Source organism: Struthio camelus, chromosome 1, assembly GCF_040807025.1.
Source record: "Struthio camelus isolate bStrCam1 chromosome 1, bStrCam1.hap1, whole genome shotgun sequence".
Classification (NCBI taxonomy): Eukaryota; Metazoa; Chordata; class Aves; order Struthioniformes; family Struthionidae; genus Struthio; species Struthio camelus.
In genome coordinates this window covers 13246021-13265486 of record NC_090942.1, presented here as the reverse complement: position 1 = coordinate 13265486, position 19466 = coordinate 13246021, and the positions used below count along the sequence as shown (strand labels likewise).

Here is a 19466-nt window from a genome sequence, read left to right as displayed (position 1 = left end):
CAATGATCCGGAGGTCTCTTCTAGTCCTACACTTCTGTACAATGGTACACATATTTTACTACAAAGAAGAAAAAAGAAAGAGATGCAAGCTATAACACAGGGGTGGGACTCTGAACATTTCAATGTGTGGTTAGTGTTTTGTTTCTAGTGAACAGGAAACTGTCAGATCATTTAATTAAAAGAAAAGTCCCTAATTACCCAGCAAGTCTTGTTACGCAAAAAATGAACAGCAAATTATAATTTTCTATATGTATATTTTGATATATATTGTGTATTATGATCCTTAATGCCACTGCTTTGCCATTTTAGTGTGTCTTTTTCCATTATGGATGAATACATTCTTTTTCATGCTTTAATACTGTATGGTTAACAATTGTAAAAAATAACTCTTGAATGATCTGCCTATATCTTAAGAACCCTGGCTTTCTGGAACAGCAGAAATCATTTGTACAGCAACTGAGCATGTCAAAAAGTAGATTTGCAGGTTCACAACTTCTTGATGCAGACACTGAATTTTTGTGAGGCTCATCAAGATCTATAAGTGCTATCACTACATAATAAGTTAATAGTCATCTTTATGAGGGAAAAAATTAAATTACCTGGGTAGGACTAGTGAAGAGGGAATACCTTTCTTTCATTAAAAATAGTGCATAATTTCACTGTTAAGAATGATGAGAGGATTAGGACTGACAGTCCTAGAAATGAACTTTTCTGATTATTTCCTGGAATATCTTTTCAGTTTGACACCACCACTTGTGATGCAGAAGGACAGTACCTAAGCAAATAAAATTATTCACATCTCTCGTGTTTTCACTCTTTGCCCCTTGTAAGGCCGTCTGAGTCCACAAGACTCAGTCAGAAGCACGGCACCTCTGGAGCGTGTTGGCTGCACCAGTTAGTTTTTCACAACTGAGCTATTTGCCTACTGACACACAGGCCTTTTCTCACTCTTTTAATCCTTTTAACCTGTTGCTATACTAAGGATACCTTTTCATTATAAATTCCATCACTGACTCATTAACCACCACCTACCAACATTACACCTCTCCTCTGATAAACAATTTACTTCTTATTTCAAACTATGAAGGAAGAACTTACATCCTCCTCAAAGTTATTGCATCTGTAACTTAAAACTGAGAAAAATTGGTAGCGCCATTAGAGAGACAGCTAACTGCATGTTTTTAATATGCATTTTCATATTTTGGGAGACGCTCCTGAACACAGTATTTTAAAGTAAAATAAAAGGGTGAGTTTTATCAAAAGCAAGTTTTCAACAATGTAACAGAAGGTTAAAACACAATTAATTTAGCTTAATTTAGTATAATTTCAAAAGGAAAACAATGCTTAATTCTAACTATCCAGATTAAACCTGTCGTATGTCAGAGGAAGGTTATAGTGCCAATAGTGTGGAACAACTTTATCCCTATGCTTGGAATGAAGGGCTGAATTTGCTCTCTTCTACTGCTAGGATAATTCCACTGATTTTGACTGAGTATTAACAGATTTACACCACTGTACACAGTATCAGAATCTGGCTCTTAATAGAGTTTCAGTAGGTTTCAGAAGCGAGGACCCATCTTCTTCAGGGTCTTCAAGATAAAGCAAACTTTTCAGAGATTTATTCACACAGGTTTCGTTCAGGCTGAATTTCAAAGAACCTGAATGACAAAGAGCTAGAAGGTGACTTTCTATCAAAAAGCACACGCTTATCCTTCACTCTCATACACTAGTATGTCACGAAGCAGCAGGAACTGCTTAGAGTTTCTCTCACGCCATTTCCTCTCTCTCTGCTCCTGCAAGCAGGAACACAGAATGGAGGACAGAAGTATTTGGTCTGCCTACCATCGCCCTCCCCAGGAAATAGGCCAGGTTGATGACAACCTCTCCTTCTCCTCCTAACAGCCCAGGACCCGAGGATGCTGAAAACCTGCAGAAGGCCTTTGGCCACAGCAAGCGCCCTGCCATCGTCCTGTCACAAAACAGCCATGCTGGAGAGGGGTCTTGTACCACACCGTTTGCCCTGGCGGTGGGGAAACGGGGAATGTACGTTTGAGAACGAGAGGGCCCGCATGAAAGCAATGAGCAGTATGCGGCGTCTCAGAGAACGACCCTGCTGCCCTGAGAAACTTTTCTGCCTAAGGAAGGAAACGTTAACACTAATTCAATACTCCATATGCAGATCAAGGGACACAATCCAGTGCACAGTTTTTTTTTCCTTTTGAAGAAATTTTTCTCACTCAGCTCCCATAAGGCAAAACTATCCATTTCTGTTGAGGTAGAACTATGGCATCTGGGTGTCAGCTTTCTGGCATTTGAGTTAAACAGGCACCATAAAGAAGGGCTTGTGAGAGACAGAAACTGTTCTCAATGTCAAGTCTTCCCATAATGGGGAACTGCTGTTAAATCATTTCTCTGAAGAATAAAATAGAACAGTTTCATGATAATTGTTTTATTTCCATGGAGAAGCAAAGGAAAGGTGGTAGGGCTTATATTCGTTACTTGACAATTTGAGGATGCGTATGAGGATTTTTGTTTGTACTTGGTCCTTGTTTTAATTTTTTTCTCTCTATGTAATTCTCTTCATTTAGTTTTTGTTGTCTTCCTTGTTTCTATATAATTTCTTCCATTTCTTTTCCTTCTCTTATGCTTTACTCCAAGCTCTTCCCTCTCGTCTCCTCCCTGTGCTCTGTCTTCTTCTCTCTGAAGCTCACTCAGCTTGTAAAATACACACTCTTCTTTTGACTCCCTGGGGCAACTACAGCTGGTCACAACCCTTCTTAGACGATGGCCGATTCTGTCTTTCAGTATGAAGGGTTCAAGCCAAGACTCAAAGAAAGACAGCCATTTTCTGGGAGGCTCGGCAACTCTAAAGAAAAACAGAGGCTACCTCTTAGAGAAAATTGTACTTACACTCAAAGACAAAAAAAACATTTGTTTGAAAAGTATGTTGGGAAAAATGAGGGATAAATGTTCCTGTACCAGAGCAGAGGTGGTTTGCAGGAGCAACACTATAATCCCAGCAGAAGAGGCACGTTCCCTATCCAACACTTTAAGAGACTTTTTAGTAATAATTTCCCCAAAAGTGCTGCTTCTATTTTGGTGGTAGTGGTATTACAATATTTTGTGTTAGCTAGGCATTACTCTTAAACACAAAACTGTGTTTCAAGTGAAGCAGATTTTCAGATCTATATGCTGAGGTAGCCAAAACTTGGCTTTTAACTTTTACAGTTTTAAAGTATTTCTAATGATGGCAGAAAGGTCTGATGTGTTTGAAGAAATGAAGCTCATCACCAACAGAGCAGTAAGTTCAGGTGAAGGCATAGCAAACCAATTTTCTTTCATGAGTGGGTCACCATGTACTGAGGTGTAGAGGTCTGGTTATGTACACACCAGTGAGCGTGTATCCATGAGACCAACGCTGGAAATGACATTTCTTCTGAACTGGGTGACCATGCAAACATCAATTCATGCTTCAAAAGAAGAATGTTGTATCACTTGGAAAAAATATTACTATAGTTTGGAAACATATACTGGAAACTGGGAGATACAAAAAGGCAAGTATTACCCTATAGCACCCTGGGGCTTATACTTTTCCCAGAGCATCCACTACTGGCCGATGTGAGAAGCAGGATGTTGGACAAAATACCCTTTTGCTACACCAGCTGGGGAAGCAAATTTCATACCAAGCATTTAACATTTTTGACAATAATTCTTGCATTTGCTGCTCAGGTGGGATCTAGGCTGTCTGATCATATGTTCTTATCACAGTGGATAATTTAAATGTACTAAGCTTTATACATAAGCGATTATCAAACCTGCAATACAATGGAAAAATATGGTGTAACGGCAGGGTAAGAAACTCTTCCATATTCATGGGCAACTATACTTGAGCTTGCTAGGTTTGGTGCATTGACATTCATAGCTATACTCGCAGTCTTTCATGTGAACAGTGACAAAGGAGAAACTTCGGCCCTTCGTAAGAGCCTCAGTCAGTCCCATAAGAGAGCTTAGGAGCATATGGGAACTTTCCTGTCCAAATGAAAGTGGGGGAAAGAAATGAATAGAAGAAGAAAATGCTGAACGGCTGGTCACAGATACAGTGCGCACTGTCCTCTTGCCAGGGACAGTATGCACCTTATCTCATGGAGGCACATAACGACAGGAACTTTCTCTTTGCTCTTAGAGCTGCTCTGGCAGGCAATGATGTTATGCTGAGGACTGTTATGTGCGCTGTGGCTATGGCCAACAGCCTTGGTGAAGGAAGCACGCTAGTGCCAAGTACTGTAATGCTGACCTAGCAGATTACATCGAAGGAGCCAAAGTGTTTCTTACTCTCTCTCTTTTTCCTGCTTTGTTTCTTGCTTGTTATCACAAGTGTACCACAGAGATTTTCCTTTGGAGTATTCTTCTAAATACAGTAAGACAGCATCTATCCTAACAGAATACTGCACGAGGTACACGGCATATCTCACTTCTGCTAAATACCTTCAGGAGAGAAAAGACCAAGATGAGACTACGCTATTTTTCTAGTCAGAAAGGGGTGAATCTTATGGAAGGCAATGGTCTTGTAGATTAGGGCACAAAGGAAGGAGCTCTGGGAGTGAGTAAATCTAGCTTTTGTTTCCTCCTCTGCTAGTTAATCACTGTGGCAACAGGGTCCAGTTACTTAAAGATCATATTCAAATCTACATATGAATTGAAGGACAACGACCAATTAAGACAACCTGCTAGGAAGTGCTGTCAGATCCTGGCTGTCTTTACAGTGACAACTTAAATTCATCTCTACACAGAAACGGTCATGAATTTTCTCTAGCTCAGTCTACTGAAATTTGTAAAAGACTTCATGAACCAAATCTCCATGAAGTTTTCTAGTAAAAACAAAACAAAAAATGCTACGCAGATGTAAAATATTATTTGTAGAAAGTGAACTGCTAGCACTAGGAATTTGATTCCTTCAAGTATCAGCAACGACATACTTTTAGAACAGCTCCACCACATAAGGGGCAGAGAACATTTCTGCAAGTCACAGAACAATTCTGTAAGTTAACACTATCTTTTTTTTGTTGGTATGAAAGCAGTAGCAAATGTGCTTCTTTAGTTCAGTAGTTTTGAATCTTGAGCAGAGCGCGTATTTCAAACGGTAATAGGCAGTAACTTCCACAGACAGGGAGCATAATTACAGAAAGTCCTAGCTCCAAATGTCTGAAGGTTATAAAGGATAACATACAGCACCTGCTGAATCTGCAGAAGAAAACAACATATTAAAGAGCACCGTATCAGTACACCCCGCCCTTTTCAGAAAGGCTTTCCAATAGGTATACAGAGAGGTGTTTTGAGATGATTATGGCACTGCAGCTGGGTTGACACCAGTTTTTGACAACTCTCATGACAGAATGGAACAGACTTTCTCCATGCTTATTCCAGGTTTTAAAATCTGGCAGTCCAAAAGGGGAGCTGTGAAAGCTTGCATTACCCCTTCCTTTTGTGCAGCATAATCTAAAGAATAGATATCAGCTATCCCATCAAGATTTATGGATTCCTGGGGTGAAGCAACATGAAAGAAAGTGATGCAAGGATGCCCTCACTTGCATTAACTCCTCAGTTCTGTTCCTCAAAAGTTCTTTCTATTGTATCTTCTGGACAAGAAACACCAAGACAGAAGTGTCATCTTCTGACATTCAGGAACTGCTGGTAATAGCTTTGAATAAAGAACTACATGTGCTTCCAGTTGCCCCAGTCGCAGACAGTGTGAATGATTATGTATTGACCAAACTCCTTTAATTCAGCCTTTTACAGACCTCCTCAAATGGTGTAGATTTCCTGAGTGCACCAGTGTCCTATTTAATTTTTGCTTTGGTTCCAAACCTATGATGTGAAACCTTAATTAGAGAGAAAATCACTGTTCCTCATTCGTCTTTAGGTTACATGCTATATTACAGCATGATTAAAATATAAAAGGTTGGATTGTATCTGACTGTGTAACATTAGAGGGTGATGCCAAGTTGTCCTTTGTAGTTTCAATTATGGGAAAGCTGTCCCTGAAGATGATAAATCCTTGGAGAAATCCCTTTCTAATGAAAAGTAATTCCACACTGGAGAGCCTGCCGCTGCAGAGGCCTTGTTCACTTACGTTTCACAATGAGCACTAGCAGCTTCAGGACTGATCATGGCTGCCACCACAATTCACAGAGGCAGGTACAGTCAACGCCAACATCTTTGGCCAACCTTTCATACCAACCTAATGTTCTTGAAGATTTAAGCCAAGACCTTGGGACAGGTATCGGATGAAGAGCCAATACAGCACACAGAGGGCTGTGGTTCTGTGCTCTCTTCGGTGCAGGCTGCGCAGCAGATGGCCTGCTGCATAACCAAGACCGAAATGAAGCACTCCATGTCCAACTAGTTTGCTTCAATCAGTCCAGACCCCCAAGAATTCCTAAATCTTTATTAACTTGCAGCAGTATTTACTTTTTATTATCTAGGACAGGCTTTCATAAGTTATGGCATCTCTGTCATCAGAGGAGCATTCTAGCTGCAATAATTTTTTACACTGTACATCACTGCAATGTATTTATTTGACTGGAAAGGAGAAGATAGCTGAGAAAGAGAGCTTTTATTGTGATGTGCTCTCTATAGCAATGCTTCCCATACCCATGCTCAGTCCTATTCCACCACCTCTGGGTTACAAACATTGCTGTCAATAGGGATTGGTCATGGCTGTACTTAACTCCTAATATCTTCAGATTAAAAAATTGTCTCGGACACTTTTGGGGAGGTTCATGTTTTTATAAGGCATAACATCCAGGAACGGGGTTTAGAGGTTCAATGACCACCCGCTATCATTTCTGTTTGCTTGTTTTCTTTGTCAGAAAGGGACTAAAAAGTCTTTAACCCAAGCCCCTCTGCAAAGTCAGCTTTCTTTTCTATACTAAACGTTCTCTTGTCTCTAATCTAGTTAGAGTGAAACTTGCCACTAATTTCATTAGAAACAGAACTGAACTCAACCCTAGCAGTCACGCTCTCCTTTAGGACAGTTCATACAAGAGTAAATGTAGTCATGGCACAGTTTTAAGATGTTCGCCAACTCTCTCTGTTCCCTTGGGCAGTTTTAACCATAACTTTTTTATTGCAGATTTGACAGAGAATATTAATGTTGGGATCAAAAAATATTTCCTGCAGGAGAGAGATCAAGAGCATCTTGTTTCATAAATGCGCTCTTCCACACAACGTACTTCTCCAGCATCAATCTCTGACTTCACCAGGACCAGGAAAAGGACAGGTGGCAGAAAGTGTATCTTGCAGTCCCAGATCTGGGTAAGGAGGAGAAAATCATAGCTGGCTGGCAAGGTTAAATCAAATAAGATGTACATAAATAAAGAGGATTGTGGAGGGTCAGGCAACAAAGTATGGGAGTAAGGTGGTAAATCACAACACATACGAAGATCAGGTTAAAAACATTTTACATCTTTTCAGGTGAGACTATTTTTCTGTCTTCAGCTGACTAAGTCATCCTAACCTTCCACGCTCAAAGAAAAAGCAAACCCAACTAGTAATGGTTTTGAGCTAAACCTGGTGGCAGTGTCTCATTTTCTACAAAATAATGGACAGTCATTAATAGTTGGATATGTCCTGTGTACAAACACCAAAGGCCATCATGTGACTCAACTTCTCTTTTATCCTACAGTATAATATAATCAAGAGAAAAAATTAAACAATATAGTCCACAGCAGTGAAAAGATAGATCTCTCTCTGAAATTTTTATCTCATGTCAGAAGAGGTGAAGACACATAGGCCTGGAGTGTGCTATATGTACGTGGAAGTAATGCCAGAGGTGCAGCTATGTTTTTATTTAAAAAAAAATACTGAAAATTCTGTTGATCATATTGTTTTCTTGACTGTATGGGCTACGATCAGCTTTGTTAGAGTGATGTCATTTACAACAAAAATTGTTTACACTGGTTGCATTAGGGCAACCAGGAACAGTATATGACCTTTAATGCTCCTAAGTTTATTTTGCGTGGAGAGCCTGACAGTTTCTGCATAGGCATTTGCTGCTGAAACGGGAGAGGAAATGGGAAATAGGTGAGCTGTTTGCTGAGTCTTGTCAGCTAGCACACTGACAATCACTACTTAGACTGCTTCAATGTAAATATATTTTTTTCAGACTTTGATATCTAGGTCTGATTTTCCTTTCCTGTTTGTATATGTTAATCTACTTCATTCTTGCTACTTTTGATTTACATCAAAAGAAGAGAGTCCTGTCTTATATGTCTAACCATAGGATAGACTTACATAACTTGTACAAAGTGATTATGAGAAATTTCTGAAGCACCCACCGTCTTATTTCTACCTTTTTTTTCTCCTCTCCCTTTACAGAGGTTTAATGTGTCAGTGCGCACTAGCCCTATGTCCTGAGAAAATCCGTATTTACAAGCAAAGTCCCTGGGCAGTTTTAATTTAGTAATGAGAACAAATGTCAAAAAGTCTTGTTTCATCTCGTTTCATTTCTTAAATCAGATTTCCATTGGTAAAAACTACTTTAAACAATATTGTCCATTATAATCACATAATCAATAGAAAATGCTGCTAGTTGGATATGCCTGTTTCATTTGGATTATGTCTGTTCATTTCCTTTCTTCTGGAAGCTTTTCTGCCTTTATTGAATCTTTACTCCAGTTTCTCTAAATGTGCTCAGTAAGTTCTAAAATCTGATCTGTTCTTGTTCCGTATTAGACGTTTATACTTTCTGATTATGTGCATACACATCTGGAGATTACCCTGGTTTGGTTTCTAAAACTGTAGCTCATTCTCCTGAATGGTCAGTGGGAATTAGGCATCTAGAATCTTTCTATCACTTAAAACTGTATAACTCCATTTATTTGGAATATCTCCCATTGACATTCTTATTTATCTGATGGTTTGCAAGATGCTTGTTTTCTTTTTTACATTCCTACAGTGTAATTGTGTCACTTTCCATGAAGCAAACTATTTACCACTGTCAAATTATCTACCTTTGTAAAAGCAATAATGCAATCTGCATGCAGTGTTAAAGTTCCGTTTTCACTCCTCTCCAGCAGTAGTGGAATTACACTGTAACTCCAAGCACTTAGGTCTATGAAAATTAATTTAAACAGACTGTAACAAGTCTGGCAAGTAACATTTGGGGGCTGTATAAGTACTCAACACAACATGCTTTCTAAGCACCAACCAATATGTAATGCCTTTTGCAATGTGTAAATGGCGTATTTATGCAATTTGTGTTCTATAAGGAAGCTTTTAAAGTTTTTTTTCTTGCTGAAAGTCATATTTGTAATAATAGAGAAAAATATTACAAAACTCCTGTACTTTCTCTCCAAATAAGGTAATTTACTGATTTTCCAAAAGCATCCATAGGCATTATTAAGCAGTCACAAAAATAACACCGGCCACATTTTCCGGAGAGGATCCATACTACTTACAACTTCTCATAGCCGTCTTTCCATCTCGTACTTGCCCTACTTTCGTGCTATTGATGCACCTTATCTCAGTGAACATTTAAAGAAGTGGTTTGCACACGAGTCAACTTCTCTGCCACTCAGTGAATCGTATGGCATAGGTCATTACGGAGAAACACTGGACCCTTTCTCACTCCTTTTTGTTCACCTCACACATGCAGAAAACTGAGGCTTCTCCTATCTAGTGAATCCATGAGCTGGAACTTCTGCTGAGGAAAAGGAAGGTAGATCTGTGGTGTCACACTGAACAGGTATTCAATGCAAGACTCTCTTCAATAAGCACACTTGTAGTACAATAAAAGTAGTGCATTCCTCCCTCCCCCACTCTGTCTAGTAGTCTCTGAATGTGAACTTCTCCCTTGGATAAACATATACCTATATTTAGTAGATCTAGTTCTGTCCTTTTAGAATACATATTCTTCTGCTTTTTTGGGATTTTCAGTTTTATCTGCTAATTGCACTCACTCTTGGCTGACATTTTTTTTTCACCTGTATCATGGGTGGTATATTATCTAAGACATACGTTTTTCCATCCACTTCCCTAATTCCAGTAGTACTGATAGAAGCTGCTTTATTAGCAGCAATTATACAACTCATTTGCAAAAATCATTTTCTTTGTGAGCAATGGTATTAGTATGAGGTTCTGATCTCATGTAAAACAATCACTGCCCACTACAGCCCCTCAGCTATTCAAACCGAGATTTAAACGCAAGCAAACCAAAATGAGCCAGTCAGACATTATCAGGGAGAATGGTGATTAGAACAAACAACAATACAGGGAAAAAATGCCGAGCTATTCAGAAACCATCTTTTAGGGACTGAAGAAAAGATACGGAGCCATTTTTCACTAGGTTCATGAGAAAATGTCAGCACACAGATGCTACTGTACTGTCAGATTGCATCTTAATTTGGCCAAAGGGGACCCAGGCAGTCACCCCTCACAGACACATTTTAAAGGCCCATTACAAATCTGATTTATTGGTTGCTAAGAATCTCCCTGCTGTGGTCTGCAGATTTTGCATGACATGGAGCTGAAATCCAGCTACAGATAACTGTATGCTTCTGTATATGATTTAAATCTATCTGAATTCAGTATGTGGTCACTGGTCAAGCCTCCCCCCTGCTCACTCACCCCCTTTCCTCCTAATACCTTAAGGCAATTTACTTCAGAATGAAGCAGAGCATTAACCTGCACAAAACTGGTAATTTGTATACAACTCTCTTGCTATCATTAAAAAAAAAAACAAGAAAAAACAACCCCTCCAACACACAAAGCCAATGCCTTTTGTTCTAAAAAGGCAAGGAAAAATGTTCAAGAACCAAAGAAATACATCTGCCCAGCAAGAAAAATGAGAAATTACCAGTATTTGCTTTAGGTGTTTAGGCATGTTAGTATAACAACAACCATTAAAATACAAACATGAAACTGGAGTGTTAATTTGTTAATTTGTTTCTGCCTGTCACACTTTCAAGAAATTCTGTTGGCTTTTTTCCTCAATAAAAATCACATTCCTTGCCTGTAGTGAAAAGCAAAAGAGTGTAAGAGTAAAATGCATTCGGAATTGCTGAAGAAATACCATTCAAACTTGCTGTACTTGAACTGCCCATTGTTACCATTCAGACAATATACAACAACAACCGCGGCTCAACTTCTCACCGTGCCAAGCATCACAAGAAATCCCAAGTCAACTGCTCTTTTTATGTCCATAAGCATAACAATCAAAACCTTCATTTGCAGTTTCCCTGGCAAAATCCTAACAGCATCGAAGCAGTCATCCGACAACTGGCGACAGGACCCGGCGCTTGGCCCCGCGGCGCGGTGTTTCTCCCGGGAACTAACCTACACAAAGCCCCGCCAGCAGCAGCAGCAGCAGCAGCAGCAGCAGCAGCAGCAGCAGCAGCAGCAGCAGCAGCAGCGCAGGCTCCCGCGACGCGAGTCCCACTCAGCCCAAGTTTGGGTTCAGCGGCGGGCTGCGCTCCGCCGCGCCTCTGGTTCTGCTCTGTGCCATTCAAACCCATCCAATCTCTGCATCTGCCCCCTTCTCAGGTCCCAGCTACACCGCTGCACGCATGGAGAGAGAGAGAGAGAGAGAGAGAAAGCAAGGAGAAGAGGCCGAGCCTTATCCCACCTTTCCCTGCTCCTCAGGCAGCGTGCGATCCGCGAGCCACCTGTGCCGAGGCGGCCCATCCTGCGGGGGCCGAGCCCCCGGCAGCGGCAGCCGCGGCCGCGGCGGGGCCGTGCTTTTTCAGCGCGGATGTCTGGAATTTTCTGTTCGAGGAAGACCCCGCCACACCAAACTGCAGCCCAGCTCTTTTGTTTTCCCTCCTCTCCGCAGACGGGGCGGGCAGCGCCCCCGGCTCGGCTCGCCCCGCCCGGCCGCCGGCGCCGCCCGGCGCCGCCGCCCCGCGGGCTCCCGGCGCGGCGGGGCCGGGATCCGCCGCCCCCGCGGGGACGCGCCGCGCCGCGGCACCGAACCGGCGGCCGCTCCCCGGCTCGCCACCGGCTCGACATGGCGAGGCTGGGAGGAAAACATCGCTCGCGTACATTAGGCGTTCTTCTGCCGCTGGATTCAGCAATCCACAGGGCAGAGAGATGCAATTAAACTTTCCAGGGGCAAGAGTGACCCTAGGCTGTATACCTTGACACGCTCAAGTATTTAAAAGTAAATAAACATAACTGGTTTTCACACTGGGAAACGGATGCTAAGCGGATGCTGTAAGTCTCTTCACAGCTTCTCCCCAATTGTATTTCTCTTACAATACCCAAAGCCAATCTTAATATTTATGCCAAAACCACATTTAACATCTCAACACCAAATGTCCCGTACCTCACACAAAACAACTATGTGTTCTTTATTCATATTGGTATGTTGTAATTCCAAATTTCTTTGACATGAGGGCCACAATGTGTTAACCTGACTTTCTAAATTGTAGCTTATTCAATGGCCCCATTCCCTAGGATTACCCTGATTAAAGCTACCATAGGGTTTAGGGTTTTGGAGCTTAGACTCTCTAAAAGACTGAAAGAATGAAGCCATAGTCCCAGATTCTATCTGGGTCCCAGTTACTGCCAAGATTTCCAAAGTCCCCAAATACTTGTTTGCAAAAGTTAGATTTACTCGCAAGCAATATGTTGCAAGCCAATCTTCTGAGAAACAAAGACTATTAATCTTGAACAAAATACGGAATTTTTCACCCCGGTTAAGAATTTGCTATCAAGTGTAATGAAGCCAGAATTTCACCCAAGTTAACTCCTTTCGCATTCATTCTAAAATGTTAGGAAACAGCAAACATTTGCAAAACTAGGCACCAAGGGCAAAGTAGGCATTTTTCACATACGCAGTCTTTCAGAGACATTTCAAACAAATGAGTAGATGTTACATATCATCCATTCCTGAGAAAAATCTAAGCCTGTCCTCCTATGTCCATATTCTCAAACACCCAAGTTAAAGCCAGAAAGCCCACTCAGCAATCTATTATCCAGCACAGACACTTACAGTGTTTCCCAGTGTTTCCACAAACATCATAAATAAGCATTTACCCATCTCATATTAACTCTGCAGTTAATCTGTCCACAGACCATACTTCAGAAGTCCCTCTGGCACACAGAACCCAAATTTCCACTTTTTGCTTTCCATACAGTCTTCAGATGTAAGGTAATTCTCTTGATAAGCACACAGAGGAGCAATCTGGATTTGCTTTAGTGTACTGATGAAAAAGAGCTATGCCAGATATCATGGAATATCTGCTGATCTGCGCCACATTGCAAGATGAACTCTAAAAGATCCATACTCCCAGTTCTTTTTATCTTGCTCTGACTTTCAGAGCCTTAAGGTTTTGAAATCTCGCATATCTTCATTAAGAATGCTGAAGCAGGAGTGCTACACATCATTTTTATCCTAGCCAAAATTTCTGTCAGAGTTCAAAACCTTCAAGCAGAAGCCAATACTGCCTCACGGGGGTAGGTAAAATGCCCCTGACAGTAATATATGAAAATGCAAGTTTCTGCAAACCAGCCTTTCTGAAAAAATAACTAGAATTTAGCTGGTGCTTGATTTTATACCATTGTATATTGAAAACATTTAAGAAGTAGGACTCCTACCAAGGTAAGCACATCCTTGCAGACAAAAACATTAATGCCTTGCTCACTTAACACTTGGACTCCTTTACGATGAGCCATACAACGCAGGCCATAGGAGACTATAAGCCATAAGAACCAGACAATTCCACCTAGATCATTTAGGTTTGTGGATGGAGGTGGAATTCTGCATTTTTTCTGGACTCAGCATACCTACATTAAATTATGTTATTAATTTTTTTTTTTTGCTTTTGCCCTCCCAAAGCAGCAATAGTGAAGGGAGGATAATGACATATATTGTTTAGAATGGGTCAAATGGAAGGGGGTCAGCTGAGAAAATCATCTAAAGAGGCTGGTATGGATTGCCAAATTGTATTTCTTACTCAGATTTCTTCAGAGCTCCTTACACATTAGCGTTTTCTAACCTGGAAATCAGCAACAGTCTCCAATTGCTATAAAGTCAACATAAAACTTGGCTGGAGGAAAGAAATAGGCCTAAACTATCATTGCTGAAAAGGAAAAGAGACACCAATACCCTACCAGTCATTTATAGTAGTTAAATACTGTATAAATCATTATGGGGCTGCTGGACAAATTTTCCAACCCAAAGCATGCAGCTGAGTCACTCTGAACAGAAATCCTATTGAACTCAATTAATTTCTTGATGAGCAAGAGGATCACGCGCATATTGCAGCCACCAAAAATGTTCACTTTAGCAAAGCAGTATATACTACAAACTTTCAACAGTGAAATGCTGTGGTCATACACTTAGTGATAAATTTAGTTTATAACTATCAAGAGAGAGTTCTTTAATTTCTTAGACATAAACCAGTGATTTTAATCTTCCCATAAAGCATCTTGTAATGTCTAGGTTGCCATACAAATTGACAGAAACAAGACCTTCTGAATTTACATTTTGATTCTCTAATAAGAAGAGACCTGATCCACTGGAGAAACTGGAAGATTATCTTCTATCTAAAAGATAGATGCATATATATATATGTATAATTAAATAAAAACATATATAAGTATGTATGCAAATCTGTCTCAGGCATGCAGGTAAGAATTATGCTTTGAAAATAGTGTGCAATAATACTTAGGAAATTACAAATGTGCACAAACTGATATTTAGCTGTTCAAGAAGGGAACGCAATATTTATCATTAAGTCTATCGCCACTAATTCTTTGAGAGGAATTTGAACGTTTCCTGGCAAAATCCTTACTTTTAAATTACACTCTTTAAAAACTAGAGTTTTAATTTGAGCAACAGCACATACATAATCAAATTATTGAGGCACAACAAAAATAAATTAATAGTCTACTTTGTTATAGAAATAGTCCCAGTATTTGCAATGTTAATTTAGGAACAGTAAAAAAAATGCACATAACAACATAATATAACAATAAAAATCTCTATTTTATTTGTAATACGTATCAGCCTGAAGGTTGGATTTATTCCTAAAAGAAGCCATGGAACAAGGCTGGATTTTTTCGCAGTTCATTTACATGCAATTCAGAAAGGTATGTGCTTAAAAATGAAACTACGTCCAATTATTAGGAGAGAGGGTATCTTACGTCAGTGTATTTATGAAGTCATTTTGAATTTGTGCAGCAAACAGCACAAAAACGAACGCTTTCCTTTTCCATTGTTCTTCAGATGCAGAATTTGCAAATCCATTTTTCAAAAGTAATGCAAAAGGAGTTAAAGCATCTTCAACTTCAGATCCCTTATATCAATTTTACTGCTGAGTGAAAGATTCTGAAAGCATACGCTACACGCATAATTTATACAATGGAGAAAACCACTACAAAATTAGCACTAACCATATTTTAAGTATCTTGCACCTTCAGAAATATTCTGTTATAATCACTAAGGTAAATGATTCTGGGATAGATTCTGGATTGCTTTTTGGCTTTATCTACTCTCCTTTGTGCTCAGCGGACAAACATTGCCGAGATGAAAGTGAAAGAAAGAAGGCTCAGGTACAGATGTGGCCCTATTCCAGTGACATAAGCAAGCCATTTGACATGTGTGGGCTGTGACCCATCCTAGAGATAGCATTTAATGCAGGTCTCTTTGTGGGATGAATTAGTCATTATCTTTAACTTTAAAACAGGCATAAAGGACTGAGAGGTGATCCGCAAGGTTAATACAAATATCTTTTGGAAATCCTGACATTTTCCTTTCAAACTGTGGGAAGCCACAGGAAGAGATCATGGAAATCTCTGCTACTTCAAAGACCAGATGAAAGAGAAAAAAAAGTGAAATTCCTTCTAAGATCAGAAGGAAATACACCATCCAGCCTGCCAGAACGTCTGTGTTCTTTTTTCCGTATGCGAGTGATACAAGACTCACATCAGTTCTTGGACATTGCCAAAGAAATCGCTTGTGCAAAACGGAAATTGAATGGATAGATTCCATTCAACACCAGTGTCAAGACTAGACCCTTATTTGCTGCTTCAGAAGACTGTGCCACAGGAAACTTAGGAAGAATATAAAAATAAGGGTTTGGACTTATGTGCAGCCACCGCAATATCTCATAGCACTTTTTGTGAAGCAGGAATTCAATACTAATATCCTGGCTAGAATCTAGAACCAAGAGAAACATTTTGCTGACTGACACTAAAGACTTGGAAAGATTTTATTCTTAATATCTGGCATATGTACTTGTGTATGCATGTGTGTATATGCACAGGTATGATCAGTGCTCTGGATAGTATTCCATTCATCTAAAAAAGGAAAAAAAGATGAATCTTTCCAAATAACAAGACACAGTAAAAGGGAATATATATAATTATCTTTTGTACCTAAGCTCTCTGCAGTGCTCCTGCCAATCTCGACATGTGCATCACATTCCTTCTGTGAAGTGGCAATATTTCAGCAAAGTCATAACCTTATACAAAATTTGTATAGAGGTCCCTTCAATTTGTAAAGAGTGGTGTGGACAGAAAGTTACATTCAGCTTAACTTTTACAAAATCTTTTGCCAGCTTATTCACCAACCACTTGTGAGACGTGTTTTACAGAAGACCAAATTTCTTCATCTAACTGCTAAGCACAACGGTCTCAATAATTTTGGTGAAAACAGGTGGTTAGTAATGGGAGAAACAGAAAAAGGTCTGTTTTTTTTTTTGGAGGATATTAATCTAACTTTCTTGGGATAGTTCAACTGTTTCTCTCTCCTCTCTCTAAGACTGCACTAGTGCATGTACATGCCCGTGATGACAAGGAGAAGATAATTATAGTCCTCTCCAGACTGTATTCATTAAGCGTGCTACTTTGGATATGTAAGTTTTTAATTGGTTTCCAGTGCTTGCAAGGAGGATGGCCTATGGTAGCACGAAAGTGAGGATTCTCACCCCTGCCGCTTTCCCCTGCTGGAATTCAATAAAGTTTAATTGGATTACAATGGGGGTATCCACAAGACGTCAATTACTGGTATATTCATAGTGGCCTCTTCTTCCAGTGGCACTTGATCGACTCACACTGCACACTTCTCTTATTACAGGACCTTTTCCCCTTCTTCACAGAGAACAAAACTGTATAAAGAGACCATAATCTTTTTTAAATAGCAGCATAATCACACAACTCTTATGGTACTGCCCACAAAAATTAATGCTCTACCTGCCTGGAGTTTACAGCATGTGACCTACTTCTGAAGAATGTTTTCAAAGGACAAATAGATTTTATTTAAAGCTAGTATCGGAATGTCCTTCTACATCTGTGGCTTTCCCCATGTGTTGGTAATCTCTCTCCCCAGCACTAGAAAAGGGAATTGTGTTATGAATTTTACTAAACCATTCTATGTGCAGAAAAAAAAAAAAACTCATTTTTTTTGTTTGTTCATGTGCATATATTAAAGAAAACGGATGCAATTTTTCCGAAGGACTCTCCCCAGGTTTTAACTATTTAAGGTAGGTGAATTAATTAAATAAAAAAGAAATAAAAAAGACTTTGTGATGAAATATAATTTTCAATAAAAATTTATATTTTGGTATGTTTGTTCTTTCCCATGTAAAATAGGCAAGCATAACAAGTTCTGATTTGTAAAACTTTTTTACAGAGAAAAAATCATTTCCTGATTCGTCCCTGTAAAGGACAACTACAGTGCAGAGATGAAAATTGCTGCAGCTGTATCAATATTAATAACAGCATGATTGTGTTTTTACTCCCATATTATTTCACCTTGATTTAAGAAGAGCTAAATGACACATCAGCAAACATTCCTTAACCCTGCAGACAATACAGATTCTACCACTATTAGGAATGAAATAAAAGGAATAAGAAAACTTAAATATGCAAGAACAGATGTAATGCATTACAAAATATCAAATGCAAAGTCAAGCACTTTGAGCTTTCTCCGAGGCTGGTATTACTGCCCTGTGCTTCCCAGTTACTTCATATTTGCCCATTTACACATTTGCCTATCACTCATTAATATATGATAAAAAACTCATTCTAAAACAATTCTACTCAAATTTGTAATAAAAATTTCAGATTAATATCATGCTAATAAAATAAAAAGCAAATTGCTAAACATGCAGCCTACTAATTTATTGTAGTTTCAGTTTACTGTGATAATAAAAAATGCTATTTTATTTCTTTCTTTTATGTCATAATAATATAAAGTGAGTTATGAAAGAATGCAAAATCCATTTAAGTAATCTATTTTTATATAATTTTAATGGAGCTTGTTTAAAATGAATTATCTTTATAATGCAACGGTATAGCACACTTGCAAAAGAAAACGGAAGTCCCTTGTACAAGCAAAGAATTCCCACAGTTGGCTAAGTACAGAATATTAGCACATTTACTATTGTAAAACTCTCACAGTTACTTACCAATGACCATAATTTTTATTCTACTGAAGCCAACAAAAGTTTTTACTGAGAAGAGGCCGACTCTAAATTTCAAATGAGATGGTTCTGGAGAGACCTGTGACTTGGAAATCACTGCATTCTTTTTTCTTGTGCCTTATGGGGAGACATTAGCATTTGCCATACTATTGCTCTTGCACTCTAAAACTTCCCATATGGAGAACTCATTGAGATGAATATAGGCTGGCACTTTAAAATGAAATATGAATATTCTTTGGAATATTTTGTTTGTTTGTTTTTTAAGTCAACAGTTCCTACCAACAAAAAGCCATCCTAACTATCTAACTACCTTCAAATATTCTTTCAAATATTTATTGGTTTAAATTTTACAAAACAAAAATGATAATGAAATTATTCAAAAATATAATCCAAATTGTATCTATTTTAAAGTAAAAAATAGGACAGACATTTTGATGGATTAGATACTATTTTAATTATTTTACTTCATATTTTATGCTTCTTTTTCATCATTTTAGCTATGTGTAATAACATTTTCCAGTTAATAAAAACTTGCTAGTGTTATTATTTATAGTATTCAATACATTTTTGTACTCATGTTATGTTTTTAATACATCTTTTATATACTATCTACATTTTAAAACAATCTGAATGTATCTTATTTCCTATATGACCATATAAAACTGACAATTTCAATTTTGTACTTAAATCAGTTATTGGATAGTTGTGTAAGAGGCTGTCAGACTTTGCTGGTACCACTTTAAATGCTTCTTACTAGAAAAGTTTGATTTAAAAAGCCTAGCAGCCATAGTGTGCATAGTAATATTCCATCTAGTCATTAAAATAGTCAAACACACACAATGGCACATCTGACACAGGCAGCTGAGCTGGGAATTGAAACTATAATAATTAACAATAGATTTCTTGATCTCACCATGACAAGCAAATGAAACACTCTGCGGTGTGCTTGCCCACTGGAAAAGGGAATTAACTCAGTATGAACAGCAGAATGGAAGCATATCACTGATTAGATCGAATGCACAAGGAACGCAACGATGG

At 38.9% G+C, this 19466-nt stretch overlaps 1 protein-coding gene across 10 annotated transcripts in view; it reads right to left on the bottom strand.

Moving 5' to 3' along the window:
* Nucleotides 1-19466, bottom strand: part of MAGI2 (membrane associated guanylate kinase, WW and PDZ domain containing 2) — a 757526-nt gene that overhangs the window by 392935 nt on the left and 345125 nt on the right. The window contains exon 1 of one of the 10 annotated variants that reach the window (XM_068924737.1): nucleotides 11624-11822. The exons of 6 other annotated variants lie outside the window; for them this stretch is intronic. The gene's annotated coding sequence lies outside the window, so the exon portion shown is untranslated. Of the gene's footprint in view, nucleotides 1-11151; nucleotides 11258-11334; nucleotides 11417-11623; nucleotides 11823-19466 lie in introns of those variants that run through there. 3 more of the 10 variants (XM_068924870.1, XM_068925164.1, XM_068924812.1) reach the window with 3 other exon arrangements.